The 21,120-nt window shown below is 38.1% G+C and overlaps 1 protein-coding gene across 1 annotated transcript in view; it reads right to left on the bottom strand.

Annotated features, from left to right (window-relative positions):
• Nucleotides 1–537: 537 nt before the first annotated feature.
• Nucleotides 538–21,120, bottom strand: part of LOC105496929 (zinc finger DHHC-type palmitoyltransferase 15) — a 199,384-nt gene continuing 178,801 nt past the window's right edge. The window contains exon 12 of the mRNA XM_011767565.3: nucleotides 538–663. The gene's annotated coding sequence lies outside the window, so the exon portion shown is untranslated. The remainder of the gene's footprint in view (nucleotides 664–21,120) is intronic.

The raw sequence follows: 21,120 nt of genomic DNA, 5'->3' as shown, positions 1-21,120 counted from the left end.
ACAGGAGTCATTGATTCAGATTACAATGGGGAAATTCAGATTGTTATATCTACTTCTGTTCCCTGGAAAGCAGAGCCAGGGGAGCATATAGCACAGCTCCTGATTGTGCCGTATGTGGAAATGGGGAGAAGTGAAATTAAATGAACAGGAGGATTTGGAAGCACAAATAAACAAGGCAGAGCAGCTTATTGGGTGAATCAAATTACTGATTAATGTCCTACCTGTGAAATAACTATTCAGGGAAAGAAATTTAAAGGGTTGGTAAATACAGGAGCAGACATTTCAATTATTTCTCTACAGCACTGGCTGTCCACATGGCCAGTTCATCAACCCACTCAATTTAACATAGTTGGAGTTGGTAAAGCCCCTGAAGTATATCCAAGTAGTTATATTTTGCCTTGTGAAGGGCCCGATGAACAACCTGGGACTATTCAGCCAATTATAACTTCTGTACCTATAGATTTATGGGGAAGAGATTTATTACAATGCTCAGTTACGATTTCATACAGATGAACAACTGATGACAAAAACAAACAAGGGGGAGAAACAGGGATTACAGGACAGCCCATATATAATTGAATCTAACATTGTTAGCTTTAAATTTTTTGAGCCTCCCTAAAGGCCAGATGTTATCAGCAGCTGAAGAGCATCTGCAGAAACAAGCTGCAAAGACAAAAGCAGAACAACTGGTTTAGTAGAGAGATCCAATAATGAAAAGTTGGGAAATAGGTAAAATAATAACTTGGGGTAGAGGTTATGCTTGTGTTTCTCCAGGCCAAAATCAACAGCCGATTTGGATACCATCAAGAAACCTGAAAGCTTATCATGAGCCAGATGCCAAGGAAGAGATTCCAAGAGGATCCCGAGAACCCCCCAGTTGCAGTCATGTCAAGACTGAAGCTGATGAGGACCCCAACTGTCATGAACAACACCCGTCGAACACAGCCATCCACCTTGGGACAGATCAAGAAGCTGTCACAGATGGTGGAAGAAAACCTGAGGAAAGTGGGACAACCAGTCACAATGAGTAATTTAATGGTAGCTATGATAGCATATCATATCACCACTGCCATGAGTATTCCTTCAACAAGGGCTGACACAGAGATCAATTATACATATTGGGCATATTTATCAATCTTGGCTGGCAATAATGCCTGGATGTGATTACTCTATGACACAGTTACACATGCTTTCTGGTCTCAATATTTACCATAATAAATCTGCTCCTATAATTGAGGCATACCGCCCTCAAAAACCTATTTGTAAACAAATTTGAACTTGGCCAGAAAAAATGAACATACTTGTTTAGGAAGATTGCATTGCAGAACAGGCAGAGATGCTGCGCAATGATTCCTATGGAATCATTATTGATCGGTCCCCTAAGGGGATGTTTAGCTTGAATTGCATTTCTCAGTCTGTGTGTCACAGCCACACTGTGTTCAGCTGGTCTGAACAAAATGGTCAGATGGTACAAATGGTACAAAGTACAGCAAGAGTTCCTATTATCTAGAACCATGGCGGTATAGTGACACCTCAACCTCAAATGATATAGCCCATTGTAAGAGCTAAACATAAGAATCTGTGGAAACTATTAATAGCTTTTAATAAAATCAAAATTTGGGAAAGAATAAAAAAGCATCTAGAAGGATACTCTGCAAACTTGTCTTTGGATATTGCAAAAAAAAAAAAAAAAAAAACAAAAAAAACAAAAAACAAAACCCAACAACAAACAACAAATATTTAAAGCATCCCAGGCACACCTGACCTTAATGCCAGGAACTGGAGTGCTTGAAGTAGCTGCAGACAGATTGGCAGCTACTAACCCATTAAAATGGATAACAACACTTAGAAGCTCTGTGATTTCAATGATAATTGTGCTTTTAATCTGTGTTGTTTGTTTTTATATAGTCTGCAGATGCAGATCCTGACTCCTGGGAGAAGTAGCTCACCATGACAAAGCTGCCTTTGCTTTTATCGCTTTGCAAAACAAAGAAAGGGGACATGTTGGGAACAGGCCCCAAAATCTGCCCATAAACTGGTCCCAAAACTAGCCATAAACAAAATCTCTGCAGCACTGTGACATGCTCTTGATGGCCTTGACACCCACGCTGGAAGGTTGTCGGTTTACCAGAATGAGGGCAAGGAACACCTGGCCCACCCATGGCAGAAAACTACTTAAGGCATTCTTAAACCACAAACAAAAGCATGAGTAATTTGTGCCTTAAGGACATGTTCATGCTGCAGATAACTAGCCAGAGCCCATCCCTTTACCTCGGCCCATTCTTTATTTCCCATAAGGACACCTGATTTCCCACTCCACACTCTGTATTTCTCTGTGTGTATCTTTAATTCCTCTAGTGCCACTGGGTTAGGGTCTCCCCGACCAAGCTAGTCTCGGCACATATTCATAAATTCTTTGCCTGGGCCAATGTCCAGAAGAGTTTTTCATAGGTTTTCTCCTGGAATTTTAATGTTTCACATCTTAGATTTAAGTATTTGATCCATCTTGAGTTGATTTTTATATAAGGTGAGATATAGGGATCCAGTGTCATTCTTCTACATGTGGATATCCAGTTAACCCAGCACCATTTATTAAATAGTGTCTTTTTCTCAATTTATGTTTTTGTATGCTTTGTTGGAGATCTGTAGGTTGTAGGTGTTTGGCTTTACTTCTGGGTTCTCTATTCTGTTTCATTTCTGTATCTACTTTTATGCCAGTACTATGATGTTTTAGTAACTATAGTCTTGTAGTATAATTTGAAGTTAGGTAATGTGATGACTGCAGATTGGCTATTTTTGCTTAGAATTGTTTTGGCTATTTGTACTCTTTTGTGGTTCCCTATGAATTTTAGGATTAACTTTTTAAATCTTTAAAAAATAATGTTGGGATTTTGATAGGAATTGCATTGAATCTGTAGATTGCTTTGGGCTGTATTCTCATTTTCACTATATTAATTCTTTCAATCGATGAGCATGGGATGTGTTTTCATTTGTGTCATCTACAATTTCTTTTAGTACTTTTGTAGTTGTCATTGTAGAGATCTTTTACCTCATTGGTTAAGTATATTCCTAGTTTATTTATTTATTATTTATTTATTTATTTAGCTATTGTAACAGGGATTGAGTTCCTGATTTCCTTCTCAACTTGGTCATTGGTTATAGCAGGGCTACTGATTTGTGTACACTGATTTTGTAACTTGAGACTTTACTGAGTTTGTTTATCAAATATAGTTGTATTTTGGAGGAGTCTTTAGGGATTTCTAGGTATAAAATCCTATCATTGGCAAACAGCAATATTTTGACTCCTTCTTTTCCAATTTGAATACCCTTTATTTCTTTCTCTTGCCTGATTGCTCTGGCTATGAATTCCAGTGTTATGTTGAACAGAGGTAGTAAAAGTTGCCATCCTTGAATTCTTCCAGTCTCAGCGGGAATGCTTTCAACTTTTCCTGATTCACTACGATAAGGTCTGTGGGTTTGTCATATATGGCTTTTATTATTTTGAGGTATGTCCCTTCTATGCTTAGTTTGTTAAGGATTTTTATCATAAAGGTATGCTGGATTTTATTGAATGCTTTCTCTGAACCTGTTGAGATGATCATATGGTTTTTGTTTTAATTCTGTTTATGTGATGTATCACATTTATTGACTGACTTGTGTTAAACCATTCCTGCATCCCTAGGATGAAACCCACTTTATCATGGTTTATTATCTTTTTTGGGGTGCTGTTAGATTTGGTTTGCTAGTATTTTTGTGAGGTTGTTTGCATCTGTGTTCATCAGGGATATTGGTCTGTCATTTTTTTCTTGTTGTTTTTATGTCCTTTAATGTTTTTCATATCAGGGTGATACTGGTTTCATCAAATGAGTTAGGGAAGTTTCCCTGTTAATCTTTTGTAATAGTTTCAGTAGGATTGGTACCAATTCTTCTTTCAGTGTCTGGTATAATTCAGCTGTGAATCATCTGGAACTGGGCTTTATGTTTGGCAATTTTTAACTTACTGATTCAGTCTCGCTGCTTGTTATTGGTCTGTTCAGGGTATATATTTCTTCCTGATTTAATTTAGGAAGGCCATATGTTTCAAGGAATTTATTCATTTCCTCTAGATTTTCTAGTTGTATGCATACAGGTGTTCACAGTAGTTTCAGATGATCTTTTGTATTTCTGTGGTGTCAGTTTTGATGTCTCCATTTTCATTTCTAATTGAGCTTATTTGTATCTTCTCTCTTGTTTTCTTGGTAAATTTACCTAATGCTCTATCAATTTTTTTTAATCTTTCCAAAGAATCATGTCTTTGTTTCGTTGATCTTTTTGAGATCATTTTATTTTTGTTTCAGTGTCATTTAGTTGTGTTCTGATCTTTGTTATTTCTTTTCTTCTGCTAGCTTTTAGTTTGGTTTGTTCTTGTTTTTCTAGTTCCTTGAGGTGTGACCTTAGGTTGTCAATTTGTGATGTTTCAGACTTTTTAATGTAGGCATTTAGTGCTATAGACTTTCCTCTTAGCACTGCTTTTCCTGTAACTCAGGGATTTTAATAAGTTGTGTCATTATTATTAATCATTTTGAATAATGTTTAAATTTCCATCTTGATTTCATCGTTAACCCAAAAGTCAGTCAGGAGCAGATTAATTTTCATGTATTTGTATAGTTTTGAGGGTTCCTTTCAGAGTTGATTGCTAGTTTTATTCCACTGTGGCCTGAAAAGTTACTGGGTATGATTTCAATTTATTAAAAATTTTTTGAGACTTGTGGCCTATTATATGCTCTATTTGGACAATGTTTTATGTGCTGATGAAGAGAAAGTATATTCTTTTGTTCTTGGGTAGAAGTTCTGTAAATATCTGTTAGGTCCGTTTGTTCTGGAGTGCAGCTTAAATTCAGTGTTTCTTTGTTGACTTTCTGCCTTGATGATCTGTCCAGTGCTGTCAGTGGAGTGCTGAAGTTCCCCACTATTATTGTGTTGCTGTCTATGTCTTTTCTTAGGACTAGTAGTAATTGTTTTATGAATCTGGGAGCTCCAGAGTTAGGTGCATGTATATTTAGGATTGTAATTTTTTTTTTTGTGGGATCAATCCCTTTATCATTTTATGATGACTTTCTTTGTATTTTTTTATAGTTGTTGCTTTAAAATTTGTTTTTTCTGATATAAAAATAGGTACTCCTGCTTTCTTTTGGTTTCCATTTGCATTGAGTATATATTCTATCCCTTGTACCTTGAGTCTACATAAGTCCTTACATATTAGGCAAGTCTCTTGAAGATAGCATACATTTGGTTTATGATTTTTAAACTCTATTCTGCCAATCTGTATCTTTTAAGTGGAGCATTTAGGCCATTTATATTCAAGGTTAATGTTGGAGTGTGAGGTGCTGTTCTATTAATCATATTAGTTGATACCTATATTTTGTTTTCTTCATTGTGTTATTGTTTCATAGGCCCTGTGAGTTTTATGCTTTCAAGAGGTTCTATTTTGTTGCATATTGACCTTTTGTTTCAAGATTTAGAGCTAATTTTAGCATTTCTTGTAGAGCTGGTCTGCTAGTGATAAATTCTCTCAGCATTTGTTTGTCAGAAAAAGACTGTTTATCTTCCATTTATGAAACTTAGTTTTGCTGGATACAAAATTCTTGGCTGATAGTCATTCTGTTTAAGGAGGCTAAAGATAGGACCCCAATCCCTTCTGGCTTATAAAGTTTCTGCTTAGAAGCCTGCTGTTAGTCTGATCGTTTTCCTTCTTAGGTTACCTGATGCTTTTATCTCACTTCTCTTTGAGTTTAGAAAGCCTAATGACTATTGGCCTTGGTGATATCCTTTTTGCAATGAATCTCTCAGGATTTCTCTCAGGCTTCTTGTGTTTGGATATCTAAATCTCTATCAAAGAGCTTTTCCTCAGTTATTCCCTAAAATAAGTTTTCCAAACTTTTTGCTTTCTCTTCTCCCTCAGGAACACCATTCCTTTTTAGGTGTGGCCCTTTTACACAATCCCATGTTTTTTGGAGACTTTGTTCATTTATTTTGATATTTTAAAAAACTGTCTGATTGAGTTAATTCAAAAGCCTTGTCTTTGAACTCTGAAATTCATTCTTCTACCAGGTCTGATGTATTCTTAAAACTTTCCACTACATTTTGTAATTCCCTAAATGTGTCATTCATTTGCAAAAGTTCTGATTGTTTTTTCTTTAAAATATCCGTCTTTTAGAAAATTTTTCATTCATATTCTGAATTTTTTTTAACATTTCTTCATATTGGTTTTTACATTTCTTTTGTATCTCCTTGAGTAGCTTAACAATCAACCGTTTGGATTTTTTATTTGTTTTTTCAATGATTTCTTCTTGGTTTGTATCCATTCTTGGAGAGTTAGTGTGAATTTTTGAGGGTGTTATAGAACCCTATTTTGTCACATTGCCAAAATTACTTTTTTGGTTTCTTCTCATTTGGCTAGACTATTTTTTCTGATTATTCTTGATTTTTTTATTCAGCTGTGTTTTAAAAATTTCTTTCCTCCCTTAAGGATTTGAGTTTAATGATTACAGTTTATTGTAGCCTATTCAGTTCTTGGTGCTTTCAAGGCTGAAGACTGTATGAGTTCCTTGGTTATATAGAGTCTTTGTATGTTAACTTTCCCAGATGCTTGTTTTAGTAGCAATGTGCTTGTTATATGAGTAAGTTCACTGTTTCCTGTGGGGTTGGAGTGGCAGAGGTATCTTTTGAAACTTGTCTCTTTCCCCTGTAGCCTGTACTTTTTTATGTATTTATTTTTCTTCTGTATTTTATTTATTGGGTTGAATAGTTTATGCTTTAGGTCAGTAGAGGGGGCGTCCTCAGAAACTGGCTGTGGCTAAAACAGGTGGATAAATAGAATACCTCATGGTAGGAAGAGGTCCCAGCCTTGAAAACAGTGGCTGGAGGAGCTCTCAGTGTAATGCACTAAGGTCTTATGGGGGAAGGGTGGGAGCCATGTCAGCTCCCCTGCCAGGCCAGCCAGAAAGCAATCCCATTGCCAGTCACACTCCTGACTCAGTGTTTCAGCTATTCAGATCAGAAAGGTACCTGTTTTTATCTGCAAGAATATTGATATTCCAAGTAGAGAAGTATTGTGACTCTACTTCTCATGTAAGCCCGAACCTGGAGGGCACTATTTCTGTGGGGATACAGTCACCTTGAAGTGTTCCAGAAAAGCTGTCTACAGATGCACCCATGCTGAGCTCCCATGGTGGAAGCCCAAGCTTTGTCTTCAATGGTGGATGAGTGGGAAAAGAAGTCCCCTTCTCCAAGACCCTTCACAAGCACCAGGGCTGCCTGACTGTTAAGGTAGAGCCACAGACTTTCCCTGCTGAGCCCAGCATCATACCTGTGCCTCTGCTGAAGGAAACCTCCCATAAGTAGAAATTTCTGGAATGCAAGGCCTTCCATCTGGAATTTTTTTTTTTTTTTGTTCTACAAGCGAGCTCCCTTGATGTGGTACACTGCCACTTCCCCTAGGAGTAGGAGTCCCTGAGAGCCAGACTACTCTGAATGCTGCTGCGTCTCTGGGTTTAGCTGCCCATTGGAGCTGGCACATTCCAGGCTGGTGCTGGGGAATGTCTGCAAGGGATCCAGTGATATGGCCTGTCTTCAAGTCTCCCAACAGTGGGTATCAACACCAGCACTGATGGGGGTGGCAGGGGAGTGATGTCGACTCTTTGAGATTCCTCGGTTATAAATAGCCTTAGTATGATGGCTTTCTGTAATGCCAGTTGCAGTAGTAATGATCTGGTCATGTAGACAGACTCAGGACCTCCTGGTTAGCCGGGGTGCTGCAGGCAGTGGTGATAGCTGAGGTCACACACAAGTTTTTTCCTTTCTAGACATGGTTATTCTATGTGGAGATGTTGTAGTGGACTGTATTGGTTGGCCTCCAGCCAAGAGATGGTGCTTGCAAGAGAGCACCAGCTGTGGTGGTAGAGGTGGGATTTGTGCTTGCTTTATATTACCCAGGGGAGGTACTTTGGTGTCTCAGGCAATGGTGGGACCATAGAGCTCCCAAAAGTTTCTGTGTTTTGTGTCAAGCTACCAGTGAGGGTGGAGGGGTAAAGGCAGGTGTGGGCTATGTCAGGCTGGTCTATACTCTGTCTTCCACATGCTGCGCAAGCAGTGGCCCTCACAGATATATAGACAAATTTGTACACTGTGGGTAAAAGTTCCAAGTATGCAAAACAACCTTATTAGTTAGAACATTCCAAGATCTCAATTCCCAGTAGCTGGACAAGGACCATTCATGACAATAGACCCTTCTGAAAATGTACAAGTTTGAGCAACTCAGACCTGCTGAGTCAACTGTTTCCTGTACAGCCTACCTTCCTGGCCCTAGGCTCAGACTCTCTTAAAGGAAAACTATTGTATTTTATAATAGATATATTAATAATGTTAGCATGAGAATGTCCAACATTTGGAGGAGCTGGTGCAAGATACAGACCTGAAGAAGCAATTAATCCACCCATAAAGCCATTGTATACGTCTTCATATTTTCTTCATATTTTTGTAGTAATTTGATTGCTTCTTCCCTTGGTCTAATGATATTTATGCTTTATGATAAACTTACCTCGAGTTATTTAGCATATTAATTAGCTGGTGGTTAACTAGATCTAGTTCCTCCTCAAGCCAATAATTTTTCACTGATATTACATCCTGAGGAGGCTTTAATTAAATTTCACAATACATAAAATTACCATTATTTGTATTATATGACCTATTAACATAAGGTAATGTAATCTTACCAACAATGCTAATGTTATACCATATCATGCAATGGTAGTAATACAGTTCTGTTTCATTCCACAAGTCAGTAAGAGTTATTATACCTTACCCAACATAATTGGCTCTTGGCCACTTAGCAGATGTTCTTAGGGACAGGTGTCATCACAAGGGACCAGGATTCCTTTATTTCCAGGTTCCAAGTAAGATGGTAACTGATGGCTTTAACACAGACTGGGTGGCTTTAACAGCAGAAATTTATTTTCTCACAGTTCTGGAGGCTAGAAGTCCAATATTAAGGTGTTGACAGGCTTAGTGTCTTCTGACATCTCTCTTTGGCTTCAGGTACCCACCTTCTTGCTTGTCCTTACAGGATCTTTCCTCTGTGTATGTGACTCTGGTTTCTCTTTGTGTATCCAAACGTTCTCTTCATATAAGGACACCAGTCAGATTGGATTAGGGCCCATCCTAAAGGCCTCATTTTTACTAAATTGACTCTTTAAAGGCCCTATCTCCAAATATAGTAACATTCTGAGGTACTGGGAGTTAGGGCTTCAACATAGGAATTTTGGGCAGGGACACAATTTAGCCCATAACATATGAGGACAAAACTATTCATATTGTCATGATTTTACTGAAATGTTCAATTGTTTACTGTTATGTACCATCTCTTTCTCATGGCAGGTATGAGTGTAATTCACAATGATTCCTATTTCTGTGAACTGCACTACAGGGTACAACTTATTTTGAACCATTCTTGGAGTGAGGGCAGGCAGAGTATACCAATGTAAATTACTCTCAACCTACTAATCTGCTATCTTTATGGATTTGGCTATTCTGAACATTTGGTATAAATGGAATCATGTAATATTTCATCAATTTCAGTTAATTTTCATGTATGATATAAGGAAAGAAGGTGACTTTACTCTTTTGCCTGTGGTTATTTGGTTGTCCCAGCACCAGTTGTTGAAAAGACCATTCATTCTCCATTAAATTGTCTTGGCATCCTTGACAAGAATCAGTTGTCCACAAATGTAAGGGTTTATTGCTGGATTCTCAATTCTATTTTATTGCTCTATGTCTCTATTGTTATGCCAGTTTTGATTGCTGTAGTTTTGTAGTAAGTTTTTAAATCAGGGACTATGAGTCCTCCTACTTTGTTTTTCTTTATCAGGATTGTTTTGGCTATTTGGGCCTTGAAATTCGTTATTAATTTTAGGATTAACGTTTCAATTTCTACAAAATGGGTCATTTGGAATTTGATAGGGATTGCATTGAATCTGTAAGTCATTTTGGGTAGTATTGACATCTTAATAGTAAGTCTTTCAGTCTATAAACATGGAATGCCTTTTTATTTAGGTCTTCTTTAACTTATTTCAATAATGTTTTGTAGTTTTCAGTGTACAAGCCTTGCACCTCCTTTGTTAAATTTATTCCTAAATGTTTTCTTCTTTTTGATGCTATTGTAAATGGAATTGTTTTCTTCATTTCATTTTGTATTGCTTATTGCTAGTATAGATGTACAGAGGTTTTGTGTGTTGACTGTGTATCCTGCAACTTTGCTGAATTCATTTATTAGCTTTAACTATTTTTTTTAGATGTGTGTATTCTTTAGGATTTTCCACATATAAGATCATGTCATTAGCATATAGAGATAGTTTTACTTCTTCCTTTCCAATTTGGATGCTTTCTATTTCTTTTCTAATTGCTGTAGCTAGAACATCCATTACAATGTTTAATAAAATTGGTGAAAGCAAACAGCCTTGTACTGTTACAGGTCTTAGGAAAACAATTCAGACTCTCACCATTGAGTATCATTATAAAATATACCTCTTTATCTCTATTAACACGTTTTGTTTAAAGTCTACTTTGGCTTATAATAGTATAGTCTCTCCAGTTTTCTTATGATTTATCTTTGTATGATATACCTTTTTCCATTGTTATACTTTCTATCCACTTTTATCTTTGAACCTAAAGTATCTCTCCTTAAATAAGATACAGTTGGATATTATTTCATCCATTCGTGCAATCTCTGACTTTTGATTGGATTGCTTAATCCATTTACATTTAATATTATTAATATAGTTGGATTTGTGTCTGCAATTTTGCTTTTTCTTTTCTGCATATGTTGTGCCTTTCTTGTTCCTCTGTTCCCTTTTTTCTACTTTCTTTTGCATTAAGTGAATATTTTATAATGTTACAATTTAATTATTCTATTTTTACTACATTTTTATTAGTTTCTTATGGGTTACTTTAGACTCTCTGTGTACATCTCAACTTACCAGAATCTGCTAAATATTCTATTAGAGATAGGAAAAGCCAGTATTTTTTCTACTCTCACACACTTAACACAACATTTATGATACCAGATGTGTAGGAATTTCTCTCCACACACCAAGCAATCAGTTATCCAGCATATACCAGCACACACATCAGTTCAATTCAATTCTAACACTATCAACCTGGAGATAATGTCAGATCTCACAGGTTAAGTGCTCAGTCTCACAAGACTGCCTCTTACTTCACATGCCAGTGGCATACCCAAGTGGTTTTACCTGTGTTTATGACCGACCAGCTATATCATATTTTTTTATACAAAATTTTAATTTGTAATTTTTGTGGGTACATAGTAGGTATAAACGTTTATGGGGTACATGAGGTGTTTTGATATAGGTGTGTGATGCATAATAATCACATCATGGAGAATGGGGTATCCACCCCCTTAACCATCTATCTTTTGTGTTACAAACAATCCAATTATACTCTTTTAGATATTTAAAAATGTACACTAATTATTGACTGTAATCACCTTGTCGTGCTATCAAATAGTAGGTCTTTTCATTCTTTCTGACTACAATTTTACACCCATTAAACATCATCAAATCCCCTCACCAGCCCCACTGCCTTTCCCAGCCTCTAGTAACTGACCTTTTACTCCCTATCTCCATGGTACAACTCTATTGATTTTAGATCCCACAAATAAGTGAGAATATACAAAGTTTGTCTTTCTGTGCCTGGCTCATTTAATTTGACATAATGACCTCCAGTTCCATCCATGTTGTTGCAAATGACTAGATCTCATTGATTTTCATGGCTTAATAGTAGTGCATTGTATATAGGTACTTTTTTTAACTTTTATTTTAAGTTCGGGGTACAAGTGTAGGTTTGTTACATAGGTAAACTTATGTCATAGGAGTTTGTTGTACAGATTATTTCATCACCCACGTATTAAGCCTAGTACCCATTAGTTATTTATCCTAATCCTCTCCTTCTTCCCACCCTCCACCTTCTGAAAGGCCCCAGTGTTTGTTGTTCTCCTCTACGTGTCCATGTATTCTCATCATTTAGCTCCCACTTAAAAGTGAGAACATGAGTTATTTGGTTTTCTACTCCTGTGTTAGTTTGCTAAGGATAATGGCCTTTAGTTCCATCCACATCTCTGCAAAGGATATGATCTCATTATTTCTTATGGCTACATAGTATTCCATGGTGCATATGTACCACATTTTCTTTATTTATTCTGTTATTGATGGGCAGTTAGGTTGATTCCATTTCTTTGCTATTGTGAATAGTGCTGCAGTGAATATACATGTTCATGTGTCTTTATAATAGAATGATTTATATTCCTTTGGGTATATACCCAGTAATGGGATTGCTAGGTTGAATGGTATTTTTGTCTTTAGGTCTTTGAGGAATCACCACATGGTCTTCCACAATTGCTGAAATAATTTACATTCCCACCAACGGTGTGTAAGCATTCCTTTTATTCCACAACCTCCCCAGCATTTGTTATATTCTGATATTTTAATAACAGCCATTCTGACTGGTGTGAGATGGTATCTCATTGTGGTTTTGCTTTGCATTTCTCTAATGATCAGTGATGTTGAGCTTTTTTTCATATAATTGTTGGTTGGATGTATGTCTTCTTTTGAAAAGTGTCTGTTCATGTCCTTTGCCCACTTTTTAATGGGGTTGTTTTTTTCCTTGTAAATTTGTTTAAGTTCTTATAGACACTGGATATTAGGCTTTTGTTAAATGCATAGTTTCAAAAAATTTTCTCCCATTCTGTAGGTTTTCTGTTTACTCTGCTGATAATTTCTTTTGCTGTGCAGAAGCTCTTTAGTTTGATTAGATTTCATTTTTCTATCTTTGCTTTTGTTGCAATTGCTTTTGACATTTTCATCATGAAATCTTTGCCTGGGTGTATGTCCTGAATTGTATTGCCTAGGTTGTCTTCCCGGTTTTTATAGTTTTGGGTTTTACATTTAAGTCTTTAATCCATCTTAAGCTAATTTTGTATACGGTGTAAGGAAGGGGTCTAGTTTCAATCTTCTGCCTATGTCTAGTCTGTTATCCCAGCACCATTTATTGAATAAGGAATTCTTTCCCGATTGCTTGCTTTTGTCAGGTTTCTCGAAGGTCAGATAGTTTTGGGTGTACAGTCTTATTTCTAGCTTCTGTATTCTGTTTCTTTGGTCTATGTGTCTGTTTTTGTACCAATACCGTGCTATTTTGGTTATTGTAGCCCTGTAGTAGAGTTTAGGTTTGAGTAGCATGATGCCTCCAGCTTTGTTCTTTTTTGCTTTGGATTGCCTTTGCTATTCTGGCTCCTTGTTGGTTTGATATGAATTTAAAAATAGTTTCCTCTGGTTCTGTTTAGAATGTCAATGGTAGTTTAATAGGTAGTTTAATAACATTGAGTCTGTAAATTGCTTTGGGCAGCATGGCCATTTTAATGGTATTGATTCTTCCTGTCCATGAACATGAAATGATTTTCCATTTGTTTGTGTTATCTCTGATTTCTTGGAGCAGTGGTCTGTAGTTCTCCTTGTAGAGATATTTTACCTCCCTCATAAGCTGTATTCCTAGGTATTTTATTCTTTTTGTGGCAATTGTGAATGACAGTTTGTTCCTGATTTGGCTCTTGGCTTTACTGTTGTTGGTATGCTAGTGACATTGATTTTGTATCCTGAGACTTTGCTGAAGTTGTTTATCAGCTCGAGAAGCTTCTGGGCTGAGGCTATGGGGTTTTCTAGATATAGGATCACATCATCTCCAAACAGAGATAGTTTGACTTCCTCTATTTGTATTTGCATGCCTTTTATTTCTTTCTGTTGCTTGATTGTCCTGGCCAGAACTTTCTATGCTCTGCTTCTGTGTTCTAATAGTATGTTAAATGGGAGTGATGAGAAAGGGTATTTTGTAAAAATTCTACTTTAAGTTCTAGGATACATGTGCAGAACGTGCAGGTTTGATACATAGGTATACATGTGCCATGGTGGTTTGCTGTACCTATCAACCCATCATCTAGGTTTTAAGCCCCACATGCATTAGGTATTTGTGCTAATGCTCTCCCTCCACTTGTCCCCCAACCCCTGACAGGCCCCGGTGTGTGATGTTTCACTCCCTGTGTCTGTGTGTTCTCATTGTTCAACTTCCACCTATGAGTGAGAACATGTGGTGTTTGGTTTTTTGTTCCTGTGTTAGTTAGCTGAGAATGATGGTTTCCAGCTTCATCCATGTCCCTGCAAAGGACATAAGCTCATTCCTTTTCAATGGCTGCATAGTATTCCATGGTGTATATGTTCCACGTTTTCTTTATCCAGTCTATCATTGATGGGCATTTGTTTTGGTTCCAAGTCTTTGCTATTGTAAATTGTGCTGCAGCAAACATACATGTGCATGTGTCTTTGTAGTAGAATGATTTATAATCCTTTGGGTATATACCCAGTAATGAGATTGCTGGGTCAAATGGTATTTCTGGTTCTAGATTCTTGAGTAATCACCACACTGTCTTCCACAATGGTTGAATTAATTTACACTCCCACCAATGGTGTAAAAGCAGAGAAAGGGCATTGTTGTCTTTTGCCTGTTTTCAAGGTGAATGCTTCCAGCTTTTACTCGTTTAGTATGATATTGGCTCTGGGTTTGTCATATATGGCTCTTATTATTTTGAGATATGTTCCATCAATACCTAGTTTATTGAGTTTTTAACATGAAGGGATGTTGAATTTTATTGAAGGCTTCTTCTACATCTATTAAGATAATAATGTGGTTTTTGTCATTAGTGCTGTTTATGAGATGAATTACATTTATTGATTTGTGTATGTTGAACAAAACTTGCATCCCAGGGATGAAGCCTACTTGATTGTGGTGGATAAGCTTTTTGATGTGCTGCTGGATTTGGTTTGCCAATATTTTATTGATGATTTTTGCTTTGATGTTCTAGTATGTTGGCCTGAATTTTTTTTTTTTTTGGTCTGCCAGGTTTTGTTTTCAGAATGATGCTGACCTTATAGAATGAGTTAGGGAGGAGTCCGTCCTCCTCAATTCTTTGGTATAGTTTCGGTAGGAATGGTACCAGCTCTTCTTTGTACATCTGGTATAATTCAGCTGTGAATGTATCTGGTTCTGGGCTTTTTTTTTTTTTTTTTTTTTTTTTTTTTGCGGTTGGTATGCTATTACTGCCTCCTGGAATTTGGTATTGGTTTGATCAGGGATTTAATTTTTTGTTGGTTCAATCTTGAGAGGGTGTATGTGTCCAGAAATTTATTTGTCTCTTCTAGGTTTGCTAGTTTGTGTGCATAGAGGTATTAATAATATTTTCTGATGGTTGTTTGTATTTCTGTGGGGTCAGTGGTAATACTCCCCTTTTCATTTCTGATTGTGTTTATTTGAATCTTCTCTTTTCTTTTTTATTAGTCTAGCTCAGTGTCTATCTATTTTATTATTTTTTTCAGAATACCAATTCCTGGTGTTGCTGATCTTTTGAATGTTTTTTTCATGTCGCTATCTCCTTCAGTTCGGCTCTGATTTTGGTTAATTTTTGTCTTCTGCTAGCTTCAGGGTCAATTTGTTCTTGCTTCTCTAGTTCAGTTGTGAAGTTAGGTTGTTAATTTGACATCTTTCTAGATTTTTGATATAGACATTTAGTGCTGTAAATTTCCCTCTTAACACTCCCTTATCTGTGTCCCAAAGTTTCGGGTGTGTAGTATCTTTGTTCTTATTAGTTTCAGAGAACTTCTTGATTTTTGCCTTAATTTCATTATTTACCTAAAAGTCACTCAGGAGCAGGCTATTTAATTTCCATGTAATTGTATGGTTTTGGGTGAATTTCTTAGTCTCAATATAAAATTTGATTGCTTTGTGGTTTGAGATACCACACACATTTCACATCTTTTGCATTTGCTGGGGAGTGTTTTGCTTCTGATAATGTGATCAGTTTTACAGTAAGTGACATGTGGCATTGACTCAAATGTATATTCTGTTGTTTTTGGCTGGAGCATTCTGTATGTGTGTATACACACACACACACACACACACACACACACACACACACCCCAGGTCCATTTGATGCAGTGATGCAGTGCTGAGTTCAGGTCCTGAATATCTTTGTTAATTTTCTCTCTTAATGATATGTCTAATATTTTCAGTGGGTTAAATTCTCTCATTATTACTGTGTGGGAGTTTTGTATGGTTTGGTGCTGTGTCCCCACACAAATCTTATCTTGTAGTTCCCATAATTCCCACATGCTGTGGGAGGGACCCAGTGGGAGATAATTGAACCACATGGGTCTTTCTCATGCTGTTCTCATGGTAGTGAATAAGTCTCATGGGATCTGATGGTTTTATAAACAGAAGTTTCCCTGCACAAGTTCTTTTTTTTACCTGCCCTCATTCGTGTAAGACATGACTTGCTCCTCCTTGCCTTCCACTATGATTGTGAGGCCTCTCCAGCCATTTGGAACTGTAAGTCTATTAAACCTCTTTTTCTTCCCAGTCTCAGGTATGCCTTTATCAGCAGCATAAAAACAGACTGATACACTAAATTGGTACTAGTAGAGTGGGGCATTGCTGAAGATACCCAAAAATGTGGAAGTGACTTTAGAGGGGGTAAGACACAGAGGTTGTAACAGTTTGGAGGGCTCAGAAGAAGACAGGAAAATGTGGGAAAGTTTTGAACTCACTAGAGACTAGTTGAATGGCTTTGACAAAATGCTGATAATGATATGGACAATGAAATCCAGGCTGAGATGGTCTCAGATGGAGATGAAGAACTTGTTGGGAAATGGAGCAAAGGTGACCCTTGTTATGTTTTAGCAAAGAGACTGGCAGCATTTTGCCCCTGCCCTAGAGATTTATGGAGCTTTGAACTTGAAAGAGATGATTTAGGGTATCTGGTGGAAGAAATTTCTAAGCAGCAAAGCATTCAAGAGGTAACCTGGGTGCTGTTATAGGCATTCACTTTTAAATAGGAAACAGAGCATAACAGTTCAGAAAATTTGCAGCCTAACAATGTGATAGAAAAGAAAATCCCGTTTCTGAGAAGAAATTCAAGCTGGCTTCAGAAATTTACATAAGTAACAAGGAGCCAAATGTTAATCTCCAAGACAATGGGGAAAATGTATCCAGGGCATGTCAGAGATCTTTGCAGTAGCCCCTCCCATCACAGGCCTGGAGGTTTAGGAGGAAAAAATGGTTTCATGGGCCAGGCTGAGGGTCCCTCTGCTGTATGCAGTATAGGGACTTGGTACCCTGAATCCCAGCCACTCCAGCTGTGACTAAAAGGGGCCAAGGTACAGTTTGGGCTGTTGCTTCAGAGGGTGGAAGCCCCAAGCCTTGGCAGCTTCCACGTGGTGTTGAGCCTGCAGGTACACAGAAGTCAAGAATTGAGGTTTGGAAACCTTTGCCTGTATTTCAGAGGATGTATGAAAATGCCTGGATGCCCAGACAAAAGTTTGCTGCAGGGGTGGGGCCCTCATGGAGAATCTCTGCTAGGGCAGTTCAGAAGGGAAACGTGGGGTTGGAGCCCCCATGCAGAGTCCCTGCTGGGGCACCACATAGTGGAGCTGTGAGAAGAGGGCACTGTCCTCCAGACCCCAGAATGGCAGATTCACCAACAGCTTGCATCCTTGAACCTGGAAAAGCCACAGACACTCAATGCTGGCCCATGAAAGCAGCCAGGAGGGCAGCTATACTCTCAAAGCCACAGGGGCAGAACTGCCCAAGACCATGGCAACCCACCTCTTGCATCAGTGTGACCCAGATGCAAGACACTGAGTCAAAGGATATCATTTTGGAGCTTTAAGATTTGACTGCTGGCCGGGCGCGGTGGCTCAAGCCTGTAATCCCAGCACTTTGGGAGGCCGAGACCGGCGGATCACGAAGTCAGGAGATCGAGACCATCCTGGCTAACACGGTGAAACCCCGTCTCTACTAAAAAATACAAAAAACTAGCCGGGCGAGGTGGCGGGCGCCTGTAGTCCCAGCTACTCGGGAGGCTGAGGCAGGAGAATGGCGTAAACCCGGAAGGCGGAGCTTGCAGTGAGCCGAGATCCGGCCACTGCATTCCAGCCTGGGCAACAGAGCGAGACTCCGTCTCAAAAAAAAAAAAAAAAAAAAAAAAAAAGATTTGACTGCCCTGCTGGATTTTGGACTTTGCATGGGGCTTGTAGCGCCTTTGTTTTGGCTAATTTCTCCAATTTGGAGTGGCTGTATTTACCCAATGGCTGTACCTCTATTGTATCTATGGGGTAACTAACTTGCATTTGACTTTACAGGCTCATGGCCAGAAGGGACATACCTTTTCTCAGATGAGACTTTGTGGACATATGTGTTAATGTTGAAATGACTGAAGACTTTGGGGGACTGTCAGGAAGGCAAGATTGGTTTTGGAATGTGAAGATATGAGATTTGGGAGGGGCCAGGGGCAGAATGATACAGTTTGGCTCTGTGTCCCCACCCAAATCTTATCTTGTAGCTCCCATAATTCTCTCTCTCTCTTTTTAAATTTTTTATTATACTTTAAGTTCTGGGATACATGTACAGAACATGCAGGCTTGTTACATAGGTATATACGTGCCATGGTGGTTTGCTGCACTCATCAACCCATCATCTACATTAAGTATTTCTCCTAATGCTATCCCTCCCCTAGCCTCCCACCCCCCAACAGACCCTGGTGTGTGATGTTCCCCTCCCTGTGTCAATGTGTTCTCATTGTTCAACTCCCAATTATGAGTGAGAACATGTGGTGTTTGGTTTTTGGTTCCTGTGTTAGTTTGCTGAGAATGATGGTTTCCAGTTTCATCTGTGTCCCTGCAAAGGATATGAACTCATCCTTTTTGATGGCTACATAGTATTCCATGGTGTATATATGCCACATTTTCTTCATCCAGTGTATGATTAAGGGGTATTTGGGTTGGTTCCAAGTCTTTGCTATTGTGAACAGTGCTGCAGTAAACATATGTGTGTATGTGTCTTTATAGTAGAATGATTTATAATCCTTTAGATGTATACCCAGTAATGGGATTGCTGGGTCAAATGGTATTTCTGGTTCTAGATCCTTGAGGAATCACCACACTGTGTTCCACAATGGTTGAACTAATTCACACTCCCACCAACAGTGTAAAAGCGTTCCTATTTCTCCACATCCTCTCCAGCATCTGTTGTTTCCTGACTTTTTAATGATTGCCATTCTAACTGGTGTGAGATAGTATCTCATTGTGGTTTTGATTTGCATTTCTGTAATGACCAGTGATGATGAGCTTCTTTTCATGTGTTTGGTGGCGCCATAAATGTCTTCTTTTGAGAAGGGTCTGTTCATATCCTTTGCCCACTTTTTGATGGGGTTGTTTTTTCTTGTAAGTCTGGTTTAGTTCTTTGTAGATTCTGGATATTAGCCCTTTGTCAGATGGATAGATTGCAAAAATTTTCTCCCATTCTGTAGGTTGCCTGTTCACTCTGATGATAGTTTCTTTAGGTGTGCAGAAGCTCTTTAGTTTAATTAGATCCCATTTGTCAATTTTGGCTTTTGTTGCCATTGCTTTTGGTGTTTTAGAAATGAAGTCCTTGCCCATGCCTATGTCCTGAATGGTATTGCCTAGGTTTCTTCTAGGGTTTTTATGGTTTTAGGTCTTATGTTTAAGTCTTTAATCCATCTTAACTTTTGTATAAGGTGTAAAGAAGGGGTTCAGTTTCAGTTTTCTGCGTATGGCTAGCCACTATCCCCAACACCATTTGTTAAATAGGGAATCCTTTCCCCTTTGCTTGTTTTTGTCAGGTTTGTAAAAGATCCGACAGTTGTAGATGTGTGGTGTCATTTCTGAAGTCCCTGTTCTGTTCCATTGATGTATATATCTATTTTGGTACCAGTACCATGCTGTTTTGGTTACTGTAGCCCTGTAGTATAGTTTGAAGTCAGGTAGCATGATGCCTCCAGCTTTGTTCTTTTTCATAGGATTGTCTTGGCTATATGGGCTCTTTTTTGGTTCCATATGAAATGTAAAGTAGTTATTTCTAATTCTGTGAAGAAAGTCAATGGTAGGTTGATGGGGATAACATTGAATCTATAAATTACTTTGGGTAATATGACCATTTTCACAATATTGATTCTTCCTTTCCATGAGCATGGAATGTTTTTCCATTTGTTTGTGTCCTCTCTTATTTCCTTAAGCAGTGGTTTGTAGTTCTCCTTGAAGAGATCCTTCACATCCCTTGTAAGTTGTATTTCTGGGTATTCTCTTTGTAGCAATTGTGAGTGGGTGTTCACTCTGATTTGCCTGTCTGTTATTGGTGTATAGAAATGCTTGTGATTTTTGCACACTGATTTTGTGTTCTGAGACTTTCCTGAAGTTGCTTATCTGCTTAAGGAGATTTTGGGTTGAGATGATGGGGCTTTCTAAATATACAATCATGTCATCTGCAAACAGAGAAAATTTGACTTTCTCTTTTCCTGTTTGAATACCTTTATTTCTTTCTCTTGCCTGACTGCCCTGGCCAGAACTTCCAATACTATGTTGTATAGGAGTGGTGAGAGAGGGCATCTTTGGCTGGTACCACTTTTCAAAATGAATGCTTCCAGCTTTTGCCCATTCACTATGATACTGGCCATAGCTTTGTCATAAATAGCTCTTATTGTTTTGAGATACGTTCCATCAGTAGCTACTTTATTGAGAGTTTTTAGCATGAAAAGGTGTTGAATTTTACTGAAGGCCTTTTCTCCATCTATTGAGATAATCATGTGGTTTTTGTCATTGGTTCTGTTTATGTGATGGAATACATTTATTGATTTGCATATGTTGAACCAGCCTTGCATCCCAGGGATGATGCCAACTTGATCATGGTGGATAAGCTTTTTGATGTGCTGCTGGATTCGGTTTGCCAGTATTTTATTGAGTGAGGATTGTTGCACTGATGTCCTTCACAGATATTGGCCTGAAATTTTCTTTTTTTTTTTTTTTTATGTCTCTGCCAGGCTTTGGTATCAGGATGATGCTAGCCTCATAAAATGAGTTAGGGAGGAGTCCGTCTTTTTCTATTGTTTGGAATAGTTTCAGAAGGAATAGTACCAGCTCCTCTTTATACCTTTGGTAGAATTTGGCTGTTAATTCA

The sequence above is a fragment of the Macaca nemestrina genome, chromosome X, assembly GCF_043159975.1.
Source record: "Macaca nemestrina isolate mMacNem1 chromosome X, mMacNem.hap1, whole genome shotgun sequence".
Taxonomy (NCBI): Eukaryota; Metazoa; Chordata; class Mammalia; order Primates; family Cercopithecidae; genus Macaca; species Macaca nemestrina.
Note: the sequence above shows the minus strand (reverse complement) of the source record. Positions and strands in the feature narration are given on the sequence as shown.